Source organism: Equus asinus, chromosome 3 (assembly GCF_041296235.1).
Source record: "Equus asinus isolate D_3611 breed Donkey chromosome 3, EquAss-T2T_v2, whole genome shotgun sequence".
Taxonomy (NCBI): Eukaryota; Metazoa; Chordata; class Mammalia; order Perissodactyla; family Equidae; genus Equus; species Equus asinus.
Genome location: NC_091792.1, coordinates 122,714,623 through 122,737,872, shown reverse-complemented (window position 1 = coordinate 122,737,872; position 23,250 = coordinate 122,714,623). Strand labels below are relative to the sequence as shown.

The following is a 23,250-nucleotide window of genomic DNA, read 5'->3' as shown; positions in this document are numbered from 1 at the left end:
GGAAAAAATTAAATTTAGTCTCTCATATTTTATTCATTACTTTGCTCAGGCACTGGCAGCACAGTTGGGAGCAAGAACAACTGGGTTCTAATTCTAGTTCTTTGCCACCGTATGACCTTGGAAAAGTCACATTTTTTTCTATATTTCAATTTTCTTGGGCAAAACAGATACTATAAGAGAATCTTTGTTTACTTCATTAGTTTAGTATCATATTACTAAGATAATTTCAGCAAAAAAAAAAACACACACACACACAAAAAACCCAGCTATGGTAATAAATAATTTCCATTAAGTGCTTTGAGATCTTCAGAGAAAAGTACCATTGGAAATTACTGGAAATACTGAAGAGAATCAATATTTCTGCCAAATCCACATATTAGGAAAGGAGTTAAAATAATGGCTCAATGATATTAGTTTTGTTGACTTACTTCAACTTTGAAACATAAGTATATCATCCTGAATGTTCTTTATCATACAGAAAATTACTCATTGTAACTTCAATGACAGGAATAGGGGAAAGATATGATTGTTATATTAAATCATCTGATGTCTTAAGATAACTGATGTTGCTTCAAACAAACATTTCATGCTAACAGAACTGTGGAATAGTACTGGTATCAGATAACCCTGCAGACATCAGAGTCTATTTGTCATCTTTTTCCCCCATTTTTGACCAATGGAAAGAAACTTTTCCAGAATGACACAAATTAACAAGAAAACTAAGGCTAGTCAAAGAATATTTAACTACCAATATTACAACTGTCCTGTGTGTGCACATCTAGATTTTCTATCTTACTAACTGCCATTCAGGAAAAGAATTCTTCATGTTATTTTTAACAGCTTTTATTCTATTCGGATTGGTCTAAAGAACTAGCATGCAAGGAATGGTAATGATCATAGCTCAGCATTTCTCCCATTTAGGCATGTATACTTACAGCTGCTGCTCCAGGACTTTAACAAGGACTTTATGCTAATTTCAAAAAACACAGAATCCTGTAGACTCAACATTGTGTCTCAACTGGCTGCAATAGCAGCAGCAGCAACAGCAGCAGCAGCAGCAGCAGCAGCAGCAGCAGCAGTAGCAGCAGCAACGGATTTGTTGATCTATCTCCCCGGCCGCTGTCCCTTCTCTTCTCACAGGCAGCGGAGTTTTGGCCCACAGTGCCTTGGCTTCATTACCATGCAGTCTCGCAGTGACGCACAACTATAGTGGAAACGCTGCTGAATGCAGATGAACTATCCAGTTGAATAAAGGCTTACGAGTTTATTCTAAGTGTCCTGAAGGACACCCTCACCTTTCTTTATGGAGACATACACGTGGCCGCGATGATCTTCTCTAAGTCTGTGTTATCAGTTTTGATGAGCTGTGTCTCCAACTGCTTTCAGTGTAGTCACTACTGCTAGTAAACAGACAAGGGTAGAGCTCTGCCCTCGGATGCCAACTTTTCTCATTAGCTAAGGACCTTAGAAATACAAAATGAATTTGGATCTAGCATAAGGTCTTTAAATCTCTTCCTGTAAAAGCTGACCAAAAAAAAAAAAAAAAAAAAAAAATCGGTGGCATTTATCACAACTCCAACATCAGTTTTTTCCTAGATGATTTTAGTAGTAAATTCTCTCCACCGCTCTACACACCCAGGCAGTGAGCAGTGACTCTCAGCATGCTTACGATGATGCAGAGGCCACTGCCTCACTTAACCCACCGGAGAGAACGCTGGCTAACGGAATGAAAAGATGATGTAATGAACACCATGGCTGAGCCTCCATCAGCCCTCTAAAACTGCTCAGCTCAGGACAAAGTTTCCTCTGCTGAATGCAACTTATTCAAAAGAGAGAACTCTATTATAATAATGAGATTATTATAAAACATAGGGTCTTCTATTCTTAATAAAGTGCATGATTCCCCTGAAAGCCTTACAGTCAGAAAAGTCAATGAAAAGCGAGAAATCCTCTGGTCAAATAAAATGCACATTTTTAAAACTTTACTCTATAGAAACTATTTTAAAACTGAAAACTGACACTATTAAAAGCCTATCTGCTCTTCAAAATAGTAGAAAAATTTCATAATCAAACACAGCCAGTATTATTTCATGTTATATCAGAGGAAAAATGTCTTGACCTCATAATTAGTTTACTGTGACTTTGAAGGTCAGCGAGGTATGTGTTTTTCCATACGTGGTAATACATTTGTATTCATCCATCTATACTACTGTATCCTTTAAATACTCTAAGTAATAAATAAATTCAGTGATCAAAGTCATAACCAAATAATTTACTCATAGCCAAATGGCTAGGCACTGTATTAAAAGCTAAAAGGGAAAAAAAGAAAAAAAAGCTAAAAGAACATCCTTCCATACTCAAGTATCATATACTAAGGGAAAAAGATAATTGTACTCCATAAGACATATTCAGAATAACAGTATTGTTCAGTGAGTGTCATTTCAAGCTTGTATTTTTTCATAGTGGTCCAAGAAATTTGGAATGAATCTGGGCTATTCCTATTCCTGAACAGGCCCAAAACCTAAATTCAAGCCAGAGCTGCAAGGCTAACCACAGAGAACCTCAATACTACAACCCCATTGTTTGAGTGCATCTTCTTGATCAGAGACATCTCAGGATAAGCTAAGAGCAGGGTTTCCCCTGGTCCAATGGAACACAAATGCCTCAAGGTGTCGCATGAACAAAGGGCATTCCACAGTCCCAAAATACTACCTATTACATGCCATTCTTGTACATTACCAATGTATGTCAACAAGCAAAAGGCTCTGAGTTGTACACAAAGTGGTTTGATTTTTCTTTTTAATTAAAGTATATCTCAAAGTGATTTGACAATACAATCCTCTTTTCATCAAACAGCTGTCAGCAGATTCAGGGAATAAGCTGATCGAGACCCAAACTACACCGTTAAATGCCAAGACTCAGAACTGAATCATGTCAGCAAGCAGACAAGTTCGGAGGCATACGCCCAGATATTCTGCCACATTTTTTCTACCCCTATTGAGCTAAGTCTTTTAGTCTCACACAAATCTTAAAAGTTACTTAATACTATTTGGCTACAATGTCCCACCAAAGTAACCAAGCTTCATTCCTAGCAAACCTTCATAAACGACAACAAGCAAAACTACCTGTCATACAGAACGTCAGAGTAGGATAACCTTTTTGGGTGTGGGTGTGGGGGTTAAATAATAGGTGACTTTCTCACAATCTTAAAAAAAAACAAAAGGTTTTCTTCTGTTTGTTTTCTCTACATAGACCTAAAAGAATAAATCAGAACCTAAAGTTTCTATTCTATCGAACCAGTCTGTTACTATGTATATACAGCCAAAGCAAATCAACAATTTCTTTGGGACGTAGATGCATAGAATTAATTTCAGGGCTGATTTTGGAATTTTACACCAGGTCTTTCGTGTAGACAGAGGGTGAGCAAACATAGCATTTTCCATTTTTATGGAAAATAATTCAATAGGCCCATGTGTGCAGGGCCTGGGCTCTGAACTTTATTCCGCAATATAAAGAATAAAATAAGCAGGGGCTGGCCCCGTGGCCGAGTGGTTAAGTTTGCGCGCTCCGCTGCAGGCGGCCCAGTGTTTCGTCGGTTCGAATCCTGGGCGCGGACATGGCACTGCTCGTCAGACCACGCTGAGGCAGCGTCCCACATGCCACAACTAGAGGAACCCACAACGAAGAATACACAACTATCTACCGGGGGGCTTTGGGGAGAAAAAGGAAAAAATAAAATCTTAAAAAAAAAAAAAAGAATAAAATAAGCAGTGTTACTATTCCAACTATTAATCACAGCTTTCACAAAGGTTAATGGAATTAGGTATTTCCTTTCTAACCTTTCCTAAACTTTTATCACCCAAATCGCTAAAGTGAGTAACCAGGAGACATAGGCACCCAACAATCCTTTTAGAAGATCGAGGCAAAGCTCCCTTGTATTCTGAATCTTTTCTCAATCCCTCAATTACTAAACATATTTTTAAATTACACAAATAATACTCCTACCATTCTTCAAGTGAGTTCTCTATCCTTAACCTTTCAATTAATCACAGAAACAAACACATAGCGTGGAGTTCCCTGCAAGCTTGCCAAAAGACCAGTCTAAATGTCAGTCTTCTATTTTATTCTTTCTATAAATTCAGAATTCTCCAAGTTGTGTCACACATATATATTTTTTGGTCTCATCACCTTAAAAAGATAGCCGCAGAAATCATTTCTCAATGGCATATCCTTGGCAAAGCAGAAACATCTATTCTGGATAATTTCCTTCAACTATATTCCTCTCCATCTTTTAGATTAATGTAATATATTGAAGAATGCTTTTAAAATGATAAGATTTAGAATATTTTTAAGAAATTCACAATTTCACTATTGTCAGCCTTTGCTGAGGTCCTCCTGGCATGGGCCAGCTACCATACAGCACTGGGCACAAAAGATGACTGTGGTAGTTCTCTCGCCCTCACGGAGTTAGAAAGTAGGTTTCCCTCTTTCTTTTCATCAGTTTCCATTTAATTCTATGCCCTTTCCTCTGACATTTTAAGGATTCATGGAATTATTACTTGCTTTACATTTCTAAGTAGAAGGGAGATAGAGGTACATTCTAATACACCAAAAGAATGTGTACCAGGAAAAATTCTCAGTAAATCTTACAAAAATATTGCCATTTAGATATAGGATCCAAACAAAATGTTCCTAATATATAATAAAGTTTGGATTCAACTGAAAATATACAACACAATTCACTGGAATTTAATGTTCCACCTACCCAAAAGGAAATAAAAGTCTTCAATTATTAAAATTCTTAGGAAGAATGCAAATATATGGATTATTCCTCATATTAACACCTTTTTAAATAACGCAGAAATTATTAAACTGGTATCTAAAACAATCATAAGATGGAAAAGAATAGACACCGGGCAAGTTTTTTGATAGAAAATGTCAAATATCCTATCACTCTTAGAACCTTCTGTAGTCCCACAGATTTCAGCCTCTTCAAAAAGGCCTATCTTTTCCGGAGTTTAGAAAAGAGATAGAAAGGTTTTAGGTATGGAAGTAAAGATGCTGTCAAGTCTGTTAGGTAATTAACACCACGCATGAAATACAAAAAAAATAATAATAGTTGTAAAAATCACTTTGTATTTTGCTTTGAAACCTTATTAAATAATGTAACAGATATTAACACAGTAACTATCTATAATCATATCAATAGTTAACATTTACTTCTTACTGCAATTACTTTACTTACTTCTTCCCATATTTCCCAAATTTTCTACAGTGAATTGTTTTAACATTTTAAAACTTCATTACAAAAAGGAAGCAGAGCTGCTTGGAGAAATGGCTGATTCTAGATCTAGAGCACAGAACCCATAAGATAAATCTAGAGTATCTGGTGGTGCCAGAAAGCAGGAAAGGGCTCAAAAAACAAATAATGTCGGGATGTCAAAGAGATACAGGAGCCAACTGAAGGAGCTGCCAATGGCCAAAGCTAACAACTTGAGCAACAAAATAAACAACGTAGTTTTGGAATATAACCCAGAGTATATAATAAATATCCATGAGTCTATACTGATATAAATACATGATTAAATAAATAAATAAGGGAGAAGAGACAAATCTCACATTGTACAGAAAAGAGTTAACCTAGTAGGCCTGACTGGTATCCTTTGAAAGGCCTGCTTACAAGATGGGCCCTTGGCTAGCACCTAAGAACTTAGATTTTAAGAGGGTCCCACCACCCCTAGAATTACTAAGAGTGGCTTACTATGCCTAAACTATTGCTACAAAGAATATTTTTTCTGCTGAACATCTGCTTTCCTTCGGGGAGTCTAAAATTTCAGTATGTGCCAGGCAGGGGGTACCTATGTGATCAGTCCCAATAAAAATCCCGGGCGTTGAATGTCTAACAAGCTTCCCTGGTTGGTAAGATTTTATCTGTGGTTTGCAGCTCCCTGCAGGGGAATCAATTGCAAGGGAACCCCCTCCATGATGCTACTGAAAGACACTGAAAGCTTGCAGCAGGTTTCCCCTGGATTTCGCCCCACATGCCTTTTACACTTTGCTGATTATGCTTAGCATCCTTCAGCTGTAATGAATCATAGCTATGAGTATAACTATATGCAGTGTCCTGTGAGTCATTCTAACAGATCATTAAATGCGATGATGGTCTTGGGGACCTCTGACACACGTTCAGATGAATTCCAAATAATTTACGTAGATACTTCACCCTCAAGAGTGAGGAGCAATACTTCTCAACACTTCAAAGTGTGGGCTACACTTGCGACTCCCTTCCAAAAGGTACTGTATAGAAAGCAGGGCGGAAAGATTAATCTTACTGTGGAAAAATCTGACAAACACTACTTCAGCCAGGAGATCAAGGTTAACATTATCAGTAATAAATCAAGAGTATATGTTCTTGATATGATATGATGAAAATGGCACTTTACCTCTGTGTTTTTCCTCCCCAAAACCCATAACCCCAGTCTAACCATGAAAAAAAATCACATAAACTCAAACTGAACAATCTACAAAATACCCAACCAATACTTCTGAACACTATCAAGGTCATCACAAACAAGGAAAATTTGGGAAACTATTACAATGAATACCCAGTGCATTCTGTAGATACTCCACAAAGGTCACGCCTTATTAGTGGAACTAAAAGCTACTTTAAATCCTCCTTAACATAGCTTCAAAGGATCCAAAACAAGCCTCAAATGATTAAGCTATCTACAAGTAACTGCCTTCCCCAAACAAAGAACAACACTCTTCAAAAGAATGTAACAAAATTCAGCTCTCAACAACTGTGTCACATATACAGTGGCATCCAATTAAAAATTACTAGATATGTCAAGAAGCAGAAAAATGTGGCCTATAAAATCAGTCAATAGAGCAGAACTAGAAATGATGGAGATGATGGAATTAGCTATGGGCTCTTAAAAAAACTATTATAAATACGCTCAAGGACTTAAAGGAAAAAATTAACAAAATGAGAAGAAAATAGAAGGTACAAAAATAGAATATAAAAATAGACTCAAACAGAACTTTGAGGGATAAAATATACAATATCTAAGTCACTGGGTGGGAACAAGAGAAGATTAGATTCTGCAGAAGAAAAGGTCAGTAAACTTGGAGAAATGGAAATAGTAACTCTCCAAAGTGAAGCACAGATGACAAAACAAGGGGAAAAAATGCACAAAGTCTCAGTGACCTTTGGAACAACATCAAATGACCTAACATGTGTAACTGGAATCTCAGAGGAGTGAACATAAAACACTATTTGAAGAATAATGATCAAAAATTTTCTAAAATTGATGGACTATGAACCCACAAATCCAAAACTCTCATTCAACCTCAATCAAGAATAACACACATACCAAGGCACATCATAATCAAACTACTGCAAACCAATAACAAAGAGAAAATCTTAAAGGTAGTCAAAGAAAATGATTCATTACATACAGAGGAGCAAAGATAAAAAATAAACACAGATGTTTAATCTGAAACTATACAACACAGAAGTTGGAATGACGGCACTGAAAAGCTTAAACACAAAACTGATGACCTATAATTCTATATACAGTGAAAATATGTTGCAAAGATATGAGCAAAAAATTTTCCAAGACACATAAAAGCTGAAAGAATTTGTCACCAATAGATCTGCATACAAAAAATGTTAAAGAAAGTTCTTCGGCAGAAAGAAAATTATACAAGATGAAAACTTGAATCCACACAAACAATGAAGAGTGCCAGAACTGACAGATTTGCAGGTGAGAAGAGGACCTTTTATTTCTCATTTTAAATTTTAAGTTAATTGATTGCTTAAAGCAAAGTGGTTAACAATGTACTGTCAGGTTTATAACACATGTAGAAATAAAACATTTGACTACAATAGCACAAACGATGAAGGGGAGAAAGATAAGTATAACGTTTCAGGTTCTTAGATTATAAATGAAATCATATGCTATTATTTGAAAGTAGACAGTGATAAGTCGAAATTCATTTTGTAAACCCTAAAGCAACTAGTTTAAAAAAGAGAGAGATAATAAGCCAATAAAAGAATAAATTAGAATACTAGAAAATATACAATTAATTCAAGAGAAAGCAAGGAAAGAGAGGAAAAAAGAAAACACAACAGATACGACAAATAGGAAATATAAGCAAGACAGATTTAAACCCAACCATGTCACTAATTACATTAAATATAAATGGTCTAAACACCATGTGGAGCATCATGCCAGGTGCTAAAGGACAATTTAGTGAATAAAACAGATCTTTTTGCCCTTGGAAAGGTTAGGATCCAAAGGTGGAGATAAAAAGTGTGCTTGTGGGGGGCGGGTGTCCCCATATATATACATGCAAATATAAAATTACAAATTGTGATTAAATGCTGTGAAGGTAATAAAGGGGGTATAGTGAAAGAGAAAAACCAGATGAGGCCCTACGGACAAAGGGTGATCAGGGATGGCCACCCTGAGGGAACACTATCAAATTGAAATCTGTTCAGCAGTGGATCTTCTTTTGAAGAATCAATCTTTTTTTTTTTTCCTGAGGAGGATTACCCCTGAGCTAACATCTGCTGCCAATCCTCCTCTTTTCTTTTGCTTGAGAACAATTAGCCCTGAGCTAACATCTGTCCCAATCTTCTTCTTCTTTATATGTGGGTTGCCATCAAAGTGTGGCTGACTAGTGGTGTAGGTCCATGCCCAGGATCTGAACCCACAAACCCAGGCCATCAAAGCAGAGCATGCAGAACTTAACCACTGTGCCATTGAGGGGAGGAGGAAGGGCAGAGGACGACGGCTGAAGAATGAATATGTTTAATCCCCAAAAGGAAAATAGATTAAAATCAAAGTAACTCTGGCTGACCAGGGTTAGAGCACCAGAGTCCTACCCACTTGGCTCAGGAGATTCTCAAAGAACCCCTGAAATATCCACAAGGCTCCAAGAAACATTGAAGTTGATAACTGGATGCTGTAGAAAAGTTTGATCAGGAACAAGGTCAGACAGACCACTTGATTGGTTAGCTGGAGAATGGACTTGAGGAGAACACAACGGAAGTTAATGGGCTATTTAAATTGCTGAGGTGAGTGATAATCAAGAAAAAAATAAATAGTATACTTAGAATAATTTGGTAAAAGGCAATAAGGATGGGAATAAGAAGACAGATCTCAATTTTTCCTAATAGATACCTCTTGATGTATTTGGCAACTAAATGGATAGAAAAAAGTAAAGCTGAAATACTCAAAAGTGACCCCTAGGCTTAGGTGACTGGGTGGACAGAATTATTAAATATGGAATAGCCAGGTGTAGGTAACACGAAGAAGAGTTTTGGCTACATAAATCTAAAGTAAAAACGAGAGTCAGGACTAGAGATAAGAGGAGGACAAAGAGACAGAAGAGAAGGAGATGGACAACGAGTCCCACGAGCTCTCCAGCTGTCTTCTCCCTTTATTGGGGGGAAAAATTAAATTTATTTTTTTAAGCACTTGCTAACCAACAATAACCACAAATTAATGGATTCAGCTGACCTGAAGGAAAATAAAACAAACAAAAAAGAGACAATAATTCAAATAGAGCAAATGAAATAAGCAAGCGAGCAATGAGGAGAATCTGCTCCTGAAACACACAGACTAGAATTCCATCCAGACTTCTGGATGGAAAGATTTCAGGTCACGTCCAAATTAACTACTGATTTTAGAAGTATAAATCAAGTTTCTGAATTAATGGTCATAGCTATAAAAGGGTTTCTAATAAAGGTAAGTTTTATAAAAATGTCGCAGATTAGACCAATGCATCAATATATTCACAAATTAGCAACATAAAACCAGTAGAGAAGCATTTTAACCAAGCTCTCTAATTTTGGGAGTGGTTACCTATGCAGCAATTACATTACTTGGGTATGCCACAAGGTACAATTACTGTTACCTTCCTGACACAGGATATTTATTAATAGCCCAACTTGTTCTTAGCTATTGGTTTAAGTTCTTTTTATATATTTCACACATAAAACAAAAAAAATTTTTTCCTCTGCTTAAAATGAAGCAATCCAGACCCTGTAATCATACTTTCTTCTTTGCCCTCACAAACCAAACCAATTTGCTGTAATTTGGCGCAGTGCTAAGATATTATTATTTCTTGAATGAGAAAAGAAAATCTGCTGTTTCTGAATATATTTAAAATTGATTCTTGAGATCCTAAGAACTCGAGACATCAGAAATTATTTTTAATTGCTTGAAATAATTTTTGAAGGTACCGTTATTCAAAAGGGGACTAGTTTTTGGATTTGTATTTTTACAACACACACAAAGCATATTCACCACCCCAAAAGAAACTGGAATTGCTAATACTAGGATACTTTCATTGTCAATACACACAGACAGACGGAACTGAGAAGGAAAGGGTATATGCATTACCATTGGTCAATCCTAATGGGAAAGAATAGGTAAAATTCTATGAAGCATGAAGAGGTTGAATATACAATGTATTGTCCACAGCAGGACTTTTTTGAGCACTATTAACAACAGGCCAGAACAGAGATGTAAACCATCAACTGTCCAGGGTCCATGGAGACCTTTGGTTAACTTATCCCTGAAGCACCCATCACAAAGTAAAGGCTCACTATTTCCTGCCAACACCTGCCTTTCTGGATTTTTCCAACATTGTCAGTAGCATAATAAATTTTCAACCAACTAGAGGTTTTTATTGTAGAGCCACCTCTGATATGACTCTTAGTTTTAAAACAAAAGGGTAAGTCAGCAAGGCTGTAATAAAGTATAAAAGGAAGACCCTAAGTCAGGAAAGGAAAGAAAGCATCAATAAGCTGCAGAGGTAACCAACTGTAAAGACCAAAATCACACTTAGGAAGTAGGGTACCAGTAGTGTCAGGAAGAAAAGACGAAGAGAGTGTTCAGTAGAATTCAATGGGCAAGCCCAAAACACAGGAAAATGTTTATGCCTGGTGAAGCTTAATCATAATGTACTATATTAAAAGTAAACTGGAAGGAGCTACCTGCATAATCTTAACATTCCTTAAAGGCCCACCCTAAACCTAGCAATAAAACCTCTAGGTCATTCTTATGCACATTAAACTTTAAGAAGAGCTACTTTCAAATTATACTAATATAAAAATATCACTATCTTGTTTATGTCATTTTTCGCATACATCTATACCTATACTTATTTAAAAAGAGAGACTGGGAAAATTCAGAAGCCTAAGAAATAGTAAAGAGAAATTTTCTGTATTCCTTACAAAGAACTTTTCAGAGTTCTTTAGAGTGTCTTTATCTTGTAGACTAGAAATATATACCAACTTACATTTCATCTTGAGAAGAGTATAAGAAATTATCAGACAGCTTACATAACCTTAAACAATTCACTCTTTAGAAACAGAAAAATCTATCAAAAGTCTAAGTGAAAGAAGAATTTAGAATTTAGGTAGGGTGACTATAATTTACATCTGTAATATTTAAAACTATTTGGATTGTTCATCTTTAACAGTTTAAATGAATAAATCAATGATGGCATGTTCCCTTTGCTGATACAGAAGTTAGAAAAATATAATACTTAAAAGACAGATTGACCCTCATCTTGATTGCCAGCTTTCTACAAAGAATTACTTGAGATTGTCTAGGTTACTTCTACAGCTAATTTATTCTTCTAAACAAACAAAAAAAACCGACTAGGCTTAATAAATTTTACGATTAAAGTAAGGCAGTGTGTATTCTATCCACTTGTGTGGCAGGATAGGGTGACAGGGACGGGTAAAGGTATGGCCTAGTGGACAATGAGTTCCATTGTGGAGATGTCCATAAAACATAACGATGGAGGAAAGCAACCATTTCAGAACTCCACATCAGGATACTGTACTGAAGACAAACAGGAAATGTGATAAGCCAACAATTGTTATCTTTAAAGAATAAACCATCTGGCCTTCCACAAACAGTCACAGAATCACATATTTTTTCTTAACTGGAGAGTCTGTGAAGATAACATCATCCCTTCAATTTTAGATGAGACATCTCAAGCCCAGGGAGAATAAGTAATATCGTTAGATCCCAAATAAAAGCAATAAATATTTATTGAACATCTACTACAGATAAAACACTATTCTAAGAGTTATAGAAAATATAAATAAGTATAATATTGGATCCCATCTTCGAAGCTTCCATTCTCTGCTTCCCAGGTAAGATACCCGCATGAAGCTCTCTGATGTCAGCAAAATTCTTTTCCATATTCTAGGTTGGGGTTGGAACCCTTTGGCCCAGAGGCCAAATCTGGTTCATCACTTGTTTTTTACATAGAGTTGTGCTGGACGTGGCCACAGACATTCATTCATGTACCATCTAGGCAACTTTTGCTCTACGAAATCAGAGCTGACTAATTGTGACAGAAACTTGTGGCCGGCAAAGCCAAAAACATTTACTACCCGGCCCTTTACAGAAAAAGTTTGTTAACCTCTGTTCTAGATCATTATTTGCTCAATATGAGGGGTTTTTTTTCTTTTTTCATTTTGAAACTAATGGAAAGGTGATTTTGCCTCCAAACCACTGCCCACCGCCTACTGTAGTAGATGGTTTTGAAGGAAAAGTCAGTGGGCTAAATATGGCAACTGACAGCAGCTCTCAGCAACAAAACTTGCTCTGGCACATACAGGACAAGAATGAAAGGACTGAGGACTCTAACATTCAACAAACATTTACCAACTGCTCAGTAAGTGCCTGCCATTGGGCTAAGTTCTGGGGCTACCCACATAAAGAAGAACAACTCAGTTCTCAAAGAACTCACTATCTCGTAAACTCATTATCCAGTAGAAGAAACAATCCCTTTATATCAAAAATAGAAGCTAGTGGACAATGAGTTAGAGTCCTGACACACAGAATAATTAACTAAGGTTGGGAGTGGGGGAAATTATTCAACCCCAAAGAGCGTCACACAGAGACTTCTGCTCCCCCTGCAGAGTTCCAGTTGCAGGAATTCACCAGGATTGGAAGCTTGTAACTACCTATCGTTGCCTCAACCCAAAGGCTACTACTTGTACACAGGTGGAGTTGACCCTTGGACTGTACGTTGCTTCCTGAATTCTTTTTATAGCACGTTTTATTTTTGTTTAACTTTTCTAGTATATTCCTTTAGTTACATTTTAATCTTACATTTAGTTTTAGTCATCTTAACCTATTTTACTGTGGTTTTTTTTAACCTCATCTCCATTATTCACTTTAGTATCTTCCAATATAGATATTATTTTTTTATCATCCTATTCATCTTTTCACACCTTTATTATTTCAGTATGTTTTGCCTAATATTTATTCAGTTATATACTTTTCTTATCCCCTTTTGTTTCAACTATTTTACCTTAGACACAATACCTCCTTCCTTTTGCTTCTTAAGTGAGGAATAAGCAGGGGTGATCATTGACATAGTGAGCCACCAGGAAGGTAACTGAACAATTCAAGCAAGCCCAGCCTCAGAGCGAAGGTGGGTTCCAGGGCAGGACATGTGCCTAGGACTTATCCTTTAGTTGATGAAACCTGGGGTGGTCCCAGAGGGTCCTGGGGTTGGGGCAGGAGGACTGAAGCAGCAGGAACATTTCGGAGAGGAGATGGAGCAGTAGCTAAATGTCAACTGATACGAGGAATAATAAATATTTTAACAACCAGGATCACCCTGCCAGTACCTACTGGATAAATATCAGTTCTGTGATTAGGAAACAGCAGAGTAAGCGGGACAGAGAGGAAGCTATTCCAGGCCCCTTAAAAAGGGAGACAAGTGCATTTACTTCCATTGTTTTTTGCAAGTCTTTTCTAAAAGCCAAAGAAGACCCTGATCCTAACTCTAGACATACTTAACTGTTCCAATTTTAAAAAATATACATCTATATAACTTGAGAAGACAGTCTAAAATGATCCTTCTTAAGAAGTGTTAGGCTAATTTCAAAAACAGCCAAGAGAAACTACTGAAGCAATACCGTTGTGCTAACTTCTAGATGCCTTTGTATCTGAACCACACAATAGTTTGGCAGGAATTATTTGGAAGAGCACCCACTGTGGACAGAGAAGGAAGCACAGGAAAAGGTGTTGCAACTCAAGCTCCCATGAACTGTCACGTAGCTATAAATCACATGCTAACTCTTTTTGGAATTACGCACAATAAAAGACCTGGATCCAAATTCCTGGAATATTTTCTATGATGGAATGCTCTAAGGATAAATTCTAGTTAAATTTATCTACCTCCAAGTCAGAAATCCAAAAGCTTTTATAAATAATAAAAGCCACCATGTTTTGAACTATGTGCCAACTTTGCTGCTATTTTTTATAATCTTGAAAACAATGCTACAAAAACGGTATCAAGTTGATAGGTGAGGTTAACTGGCCTCAGAGAGATTAAGTAGCCTGTTCAAGGACACATAGCTAGTCACTGGAAGAGCTCAGCTCAGTCTGGACCAAAGCCCCATTCCACTCCTTTCTCAGTACTTTACTGCCTCTCTCTCATCACGTTGTAGGTCTTCCCCGTATCTCTCCTCAATCATGAGATTCCCATAGATTCAGAGAAGGCATGAATATAAAAACCCAATAAGGCCTCTCCTATATCCTCCCATGATTACAGCCTGAAAAGTACTCCAAAGGTCTTCTTAAGTAAGCGAACACACCATGAAAGCCCAATGCTTCCAAATCTCATTTGTATAAGCAAGAAGAGTTCCTGAACTCCTTCACACACTTACACAGTAAGCGCAAGACATCATTTGGACCAGACCAGAAATTCCATAGCAGATATTATTTGGACCCCAAGTTCTTCCATGACATTGCCCTGCCCAGCAACCTTTTTATCACATTTCAATTCCAAACGCTTCTGCATCTCCTTTGGTCTGTGATCGCTACAAGCATGTGAAGTGTCAGAAGAAAATCTCATCTTAATTTTCTCCCAGGACCTTCTCTAAATTCCCTGTGAATAGTCCAGTCTCTGAGGAAGACTTAAATGACTCATTACTCATCTCACTCCCTTCTAAAAAGAAACTGGCCTGCCAGGCTGTTCCCCTACCCAATATAGGGCATATCAAACAAAAAGGAGCTATTCTGGAGATACAAAATTTAACCATTGAGAGCAATGGTTCTGCAAAAACAAAGCTGAAAAGATCACTTATTAAGGAAATCCAGTTAGTAACAGTTAGCTTTCCCCCTTCTTTACTAGTCAAATATAGATAGCAGCCTTTAAAATTCAACCAAAAGGCACTCGGAATTTTATAACAAGTGCCACATTTTGGTTTGTCCCCGATAGTAAGCTGTGCTGAATACCTCAAGAGAGGTAAACCAGTATACTATTCAAATGTTTATATCCTGTGGAGTCATTAACACTTTGTAATGAAATGGAAATGGTTATCTCAATGTGTGTCTCTTAATTATTTTTGTAAAAGTCATGTGAAACAGCTATTCACTTAATCAGCTTATCTAACCAGTGTTATAAAAAATTATCATCTGTTCATTAAAGCAAAACACAGGGCCTCAAAGAGTAATGCTTAATATACACTGAAATTAAAATCTTTTCCTATTGAAGTTTAGCTCCTAATTAAAATGAGAGCACCAAAAACAGCGACGTTCTTTAATGGAACTAATAAACTTGATTGATACACTAGTCTTTAAAAAAATGTTTTAGGGCCAGCCCCATGGCCTAGTGGTTAAGCTCAGCATGCTCGGCTTTGGTAGCCTGAATCCGATCCCAGGGCATGGACCTACACTACTCGCTGGTGGCCATGCTGCGGCGGTGGCTCACATACAAAATAGAGGAAGACTGGCACGGATATTAGCTCAGAGCAAATCTTCCTCAGGAAAAAAAAATTATATGTAAAGATTCAAAAACATCAAACATTGCGATGAAGTGGAGCAGAAAGAGCAAATGCCTGACTTTAAAACAATGGCATGGCTATACCACTTAGTAGCTGAAAAACCTCCGATAATTTTTTAAAACTTTGTATAACAACCTATCTCACCAGGTTTTCAAGAGGACTTAGATAACATCTGCTCATTCAACCAACATTTATTGAACAACTATTATGTTCCAAGCCCTGGAACACATCAGTAGGCAGAGCAAACCCCATGCTCAACTTACATTCTATTTCAGGAGGAAAGGGGACTGGAAAGCACTAAATAGGCAGATAAATGAGACCATTTAAGTTAATGGTAAAACAAAACAAGAAAACAGTACGCAGAATACAGAACGTGCTCAAAAGTTTCTTTCATCTTTAATGCTGACATATACCTAGTATATATCATTATCTCTGTTCTTAGTGAATTATAAAAAAATCAATCTTATACTATATTTACACTCATTTATTCTTGACTACAAACAGAATGAACAACAACAACAAAATTAAGGTTGATTCCATCAGAATAAAAATAACCCAATCCTGGAGATACAAGGACTTTGCAGCTGTCACAAGAGAAGCCTGTGGAAAAACACTGCCTGATTCTTCGGATCTGACTCATGACTATGCCTAACATTCATTGTTCTTCAATGGTCAGACAACCATGTAGTATATTCTAAATCAGTGAAGGGCATTTTCTCCCCACCAACTTTTATGCCTGAAGATAAATGAGTAGAATTGTCATAAATAATATCTATCAGTGAGTAGTCTTTGATGACATGATTAGGACTCTACACAAAAAAATACATGGATATTTAAGCATCTTATGAAGAAGATTACATTACATGAATACATGAACACTTTGATTTCTTTTTTTTATTAAGGAAGTGGGGGGAAAATAAATGATTTACTTCTTTAAGAAAACTGCAACATTTCACATCAATATACAATAGAGTCCTTTGACTGTAAATTACAACTGTTAGCTAATCATTTAGTCAAATAGCTCCATTAAACTAGGAATCAGAGGAATAAAAGAACAACAGGTCCACTAAAGATTTTACTTTAGCTTAAAATATAAAACCTGCTTTATTCCCTAGCCTTCTGATATAGTGCCAATCGTTGTCTCTTAAGGTGAAGTTGCTGACTACACCAGTGTCTTTGTTGCCTAAAATTCAACCCATGTACGTCATCTGCAATTTCCAGTTTCAATTTCTTCAAAGTGGAGTGGGAAGTTGAAGGTATGTGAGGGCAAATCCTTCCAATCTTGTACACTTCTCTGGCCCACATGTAATTCAAAAGCAAATTTAGGGAGTCTGACCAAAGCATTCAACTTCACTTACACCGAAACAACTCTTTTCAGTCTCATACTTCACTAAACTATGTAATACCTAATTAAATTACATGATCACAATTACAAGCATAATCGGCAAAAACAGGTTTGGTTTAAAACACAACTAACTCTTGGTAAGCCCACAACTCAACCTGCTGGGAGCAGAAATGATGGCAGGGGTTTGAACAGTGAGCAGCGTACTACAGGCATTTGTTAATATATTTTATAGAGAAATAGACGATTTCTGGTAAATTCACGGTGGGTTATTTGAGAATTTCCATAAAAATTTTAAAATATGAAATAAATTAATATTTAGAGAAAGTGAAAAAATGAAAAAATTTATCAAAAGCCAAGAAAAATGCTCTTCAAAATATCAACCCCTGCAATACCTCAAAATTCTATGCATATTCCTGTTAAAGAAATCATAAGCATCTGTAAATACTTCTGGAGCTAAAAGTAGCAGGTAAATTTCTATATACTGCAAACTATCTTATTCTCAATTGATCCTCTCACAAAAGTACAATTGTCAATCCATATTGCAATCTTGTCTAACATTCCTTAGAAATAACTTTTTAAATTTTGAATTAATAATGAAGGAGGTTGGAACCCACTGATTTAAGTACAAAGCTACGAGATTACAGATCAGTTTCCCTCAAAATGAATAGTTCCTTCTTTGCATTACTGATATGAAATCTCTTCATACTCTTGGTTTCTCCTTTCATTAAATGAACAAAACCCTAACGCCCCTTAGAAGAACTGTACTCAGTCATACTTGCGGAACATCTGGCTAAACTACTGCATTATCTCTAACACCCAGAACCACCAGTAAACAGGAAGTAAAATCCATTCACGCTGAGTTGCGAGTAACCTATGTATAGGCTAGTGCAAACCATGTGGGTTCGATTCTTATAATACAATATAAATTTAGTATCAAATCTTGAGATTCGAGAAAAGGACTTTGATTAGTAAATTTAAATTTAACAACCCGACACTTTAAAACCAAATCTTCAACAGAAATTGCCAAAGAAGACCTCGAAATTAATTTTAATAGTCATTCCCTAAAGTGGAATTCTACTTTTGAAGAAAATATTAAGCAAGAGTTATTCCACAAAGGACCTGTAGCCTCTGGAATTTCAGACAACAGATTCTTCAGTACTCCATGACTGTGCTTTGCTTTGACTGTGATTGGTAAAAACACATGAACTATGGAAATTTTTAATTATTAAATTGAGTGCTTATTTGAAACTTAAATTACAAAATCTAATTGGTACACTTTATAACATGTACGCTATTTTCAAAAATGTGTAAGACAGCCTTCAAAAAAAGGAGCCATTTTAAACTGATGGGCATAGCATATTGCATTTAAATACCAAGTCCAACCACATAGGCTGAGGTACAGAAAGAAAACAACTAAATGATTCAAGACTGAAAGTTAAAGGAAAAGTAAATTTTTAATAACTTAACTGCACATATTAATATATCTATATTTTTCACTTATGCCTGCATACACTATAGAACCAAAACTAAGTGCTCAATGATTTACAGATTTTAATTGAAACTAAACGGCACTAACTTATCAATGGCCTCACCTCCCTTTCAACTCCCCAAATGAGTGAAGAGTATAAAAAAATGACTTCTAATACTGGTATAGTGTAAATATCAATATATATTTCTCTATAAAGCTTAGAAACTCCTTCTCCTTTCTTTTACATAATTCATATTTTTAAAACAGAAAGTATGGCTTCTCATAGCTATGATTCTATTTTCTAAACTGACAAGAAACTATGTTAGGGAGACTAGAAAGAACTAGGGACACTCCTATCCTGCCCTGGGGAGCTTAAATTGAAATATTTTTAAAGGTAACTTGGCACTGTCTATCAAAACTTTAAATGCACACAGAAATTTATACTAAAAAGCAATTAAAGGCATAAAGCGATATATAAATGGATATTTATTACATAATTATTTTTGATAACTAAAAATTAAAGTCATTCTAAATGTGCTTCAATAAGGGACTGATTGAATAAATTATTATATCCACACAATGGAGTGCATTTTAAATGAGACTGAAAGATGTTTACGATGTATTAAACAAAAAAGCAAGTCTCCGAACAGTTGGGGTAGTAAATCTCATTTTTAAATTCTATAAATAAAAATGTCTATGTGCATATTAAAATATGCATAGAAAACAGCTATAAGAATATATATTGAGTGGCTGGCCCGTGGCGAGTGGTTAGGTTCACGGGCTCCACTCCAGCGGCCCAGGGTTTCGCTGGTTTGGATCCTGGACTCGGACATGGCACCGCTCACCAGGCCATGCTGAGTCTGCGTCCCAGCTAGCACAACCAGAGGCACTCACAACTAGAACACACAACTATGTACTGGTGGGGGGGGTAGGGGAGCAGCAGAAGGAAAAAGAAGATGACTGGCAACAGATGTTAGCTCAGGTGTCAATCTTTAAAAAGATCTCTATAATATATATATATTGAACTTGCAGAGGATTTACAGAAACTCTCTTCTTTCAACTAAATATAACATTAATTTTGTAAGAGTAATTTATTCCCTAAAAGAAAAAAATTCATAATTATCTGGAACATTTTAACATTTTAAAGTGTTTTAGTCAAAAATTTCAAAACTTAAAGCACTTTCCATCTTCTTCCTAAAGAATTTTCCTTTCAATATTGGCTAGTTACTATATGCAAAACTGATTTTTATCCTAACACGTAATGAATATCACCCTCTCAAACTTTAAAAGTCATTAAACTTAACTTTGCAGAATTATACGAAACAAAAGTACTGTGATGCAAAATAATCATTATATTCAAAGATGTGACTTTTTTTATATTTCATTCCAAATATTCATTTTCTTTAGGACAAAAGAATGGGACATAATTTTGAAGCAAAATTTAACTAATAAGTAAAATTCAATTTTTTTTATTTACATATCCTACAGGTTATAACAACAACATTTTCCAACAAGTATAACACTTCATTATCAAAATGTTCTCCAAAGTTCACCAAACTGCTAACTTTATTAATGGTTTTATCTTGATGCATAATATCAGTATTTCTCCATCTAAACTCAAAGCAAAAATTCTGATACTAAAAATATTTAGACTACGTATTTATTGTAGTAAACATATTTTAATATTTAAACCTGAGTTTCAAAATAAAGATTTATGCTCACTAGAATTCATACTTACAAAAATAATTTTACTTTTCTAAAATGCTTTTTTAAAGGATTGAAAATAATACATTTTTACTTTACCCAGTCGACGACGTTGATTATTGTAATTACTACGACAGATACTGATTCTGTCTTCTCCATCTACAGTCTTCTCTGATGAAGGCAAGCTAAGGCGTCTCATCTTAAGTAATCTTGGGGAACTTTCCTGAAAACTCTCTCTAGTATCCAAAACCACATCTCCCGAAAGAATGGGAGGAACGACTTTCTTTAAAAAATCCATTTTAAAGTTATCCTACATTACTAGACCCACAAGCACACAGAAAGGAGCTTGTACCAACTTCCTTGATGAGAAGGTGAGGTACACTATTTGCGTCAGAGAGCAAAGAAACGTCATGTGAATTTAGGTGGTGCTAAACACCAGGAGGTCAGCTGCCAGCTGTTTTGAAGCTGATTTCCAAGACCTTTGCTGTTCACACTGATAACAGACCCAACAGCTACAGACCATGAAACTGTACTTTATATACATGGACGTGTACACCTACGATGGGTGTGTTAACAGCAGTATCGAGACTATAAAATGTTTAGCATTCACCTAGTTTAATATTTAGACTTTGAAAACCTACACTGTGATAATGTTAAGACAAATTTACTTTGGAGTGAGGTGTGTGTGCCTTTCAAATAAACTTACGGCTAAAGTGTGAAACAGTAACTTGTATTCAAAAGATAATTCTTACCATTCTGAAAATTCCCTAATGCACCTCAGGGACCTCAAGTTTTATGGGACATGAAAAGGAACAATGTAAAACTTTATATTGAATTATGAATATTCCAATACACTTTTTAAACACAAAAAACCTCCTCATTACAATCAATTGTAATTATTAACAGTAGTGATAGAAACCTTGGCATGAATTACCAAAAACATAATTGATAATTTAAAATAAATGGACCTAAGAATATAAAGTTGAAGAATTTAAAGTATGAATATTTAATTCAATAAACCCAGTAATCAACCTTACATAATTTATTTCCAAATAACTGAACATTCTACTAACTATTTTAAAACAGCAAAAGTAGTGGATCCTACTGCTTTAATGTAACCCAGAAACATGACAAAATACGCCAGGGAAAGGTGCCTACATAAGACTTTGAGAACTGAAATTAATCTCTTTTCTCCTTTCCTTTGCCTGCCCTCTGGTGGGGGTACTGAGTGAGCAACAAGGAAATGAAAAAGCAAAGGGAACAGATAAAGCGTGAACTCCCTAAGTAATCAAATTGATAACTTTGAAGGATATACATTTTAATAATAAAAAAAAAATTTGATTCACTTAGGGAAACACAAATACAACCTCATTGTTCCAATACTCAACATGAAGAAAATCACTTACATATTTGAAAGATGAAGTATAAAATTGTCTATATAGGTAGGAAAAATTGTTGTAATGTGAAAACAAGTAATTTCTGGTTCTGAACTGCTGAGTTTTTAATCCTTATTCTTCTACCACAGAAATTATGAAGCCAATTATTCCTGAGCTTATTCCTTTAAAAGATTAACTGAAGGTCATCTACACATAAAGCATTAATATTAAGGTTCAGAGAAAATTTAGAGGATTTATTAATGCAAAACCTATCTCAGGGAATCTTACAGCAAAAAGGAAGGAAAAACAAGAAAGTTAAACACTTAAATTTGTTGCCCTGAAGCAGGACTGTACCTTCTAAAAAAAAATGTTGACTTTTAAAAAAAAGCTTCTAGGAAGTAGATTCTCTCTTAACCCTTGAGCATAAAAGGATAAAAATTCATATCTGATCAGCCTATTGCCCATATACAGAAAAAACCGGTTAGAACCACTGTCTGTATGCCTTAATATAGAAGTTATTACTGTGTCTTCCAGGTTGTTTTTTTACCTCTTTACAGATATGATATCATGTTTGTTACAACTTATGTTTGTGGTTTCCCTCAGGTCCTCTGCAGGTCTTCCTTACGTATGGAACCCGGAAATAGTATATGTAACACATGCCGATTATAGAGGGCAAGTTACCTTCACATTTGTTCATGATATGCAGGGCAACCACCTGTGTCACTGTGAAGCCCACCTTCTAACCTGCACTTTCAACTGGGGAGAGGAAGGGCAAGGATTAGGTGTAACAGAAGAGACCACAGGATTCTTCTCACATCTCTTTCATTCAACGAATATCTGCTGAGCAGCTTCTATAATGCCATGTGCAAAACGCCAAGGCACCGAAGATATGTCTCTATTCCCAAGCAGCTTACTGTTTACGAAGGAAAAGAAACTCTCACAACTACAATACTCCCTGCAGAGCTGGCCAAGGCTTTGTTGAGCCTGTGTTCCAGTTCAGTGCCCTCTGCTCAACCTGCTTCCTAACCCCCTCTCTTCATGGGTGGTGATCTCGAACAAACATTCTGGAAGCCAAACTCCTTTTAAGCATCAGCTTCGGGAGGACCCACCCTCAGACATACAGCCAGGGGAAAAGCATGGCATTCCAGAGACAAAACTGTATCCATTACTAGCTGAATCTACGAGGAGGAAATGCCACAAAGCCTTGTTTGCATGTTGGTTTTTCTAAGATCTCTGGTTGACTTATCACAACTTTGAACTCCTGGTATAATAGTTACAAGATTAAAAAATTGTAATAGGAGCTAGGTGCTCAAATACGGCTTTTAAAAATCTTTTTAGACCTCATAGTCACTATCTAGCCTTTAGAATATTTATTATGATCTTACCGTAGAACTCAGGACAGTAATTTCTTGGTGGTAACTTGGATCATCTAATCCTGACTGTGGGACTCGAGCAGTTTTGAGAATTAAGCATTTAGGTGTTAATCATCCAAGATTCAAATAAATGGCTTCGGCTCTGAAGA

General features: G+C 36.1%; 1 protein-coding gene across 13 annotated transcripts in view; it reads right to left on the bottom strand.

The window, feature by feature from the left end:
- FRYL (FRY like transcription coactivator) overlaps positions 1-23,250 on the bottom strand; it is a 249,723-nt gene that overhangs the window by 158,788 nt on the left and 67,685 nt on the right. For all 13 annotated transcript variants that reach the window (XR_011502241.1, XM_070505928.1, XM_070505931.1 and 10 more), the window contains one exon: positions 23,114-23,243. The gene's annotated coding sequence lies outside the window, so the exon portion shown is untranslated. The remainder of the gene's footprint in view (positions 1-23,113; positions 23,244-23,250) is intronic.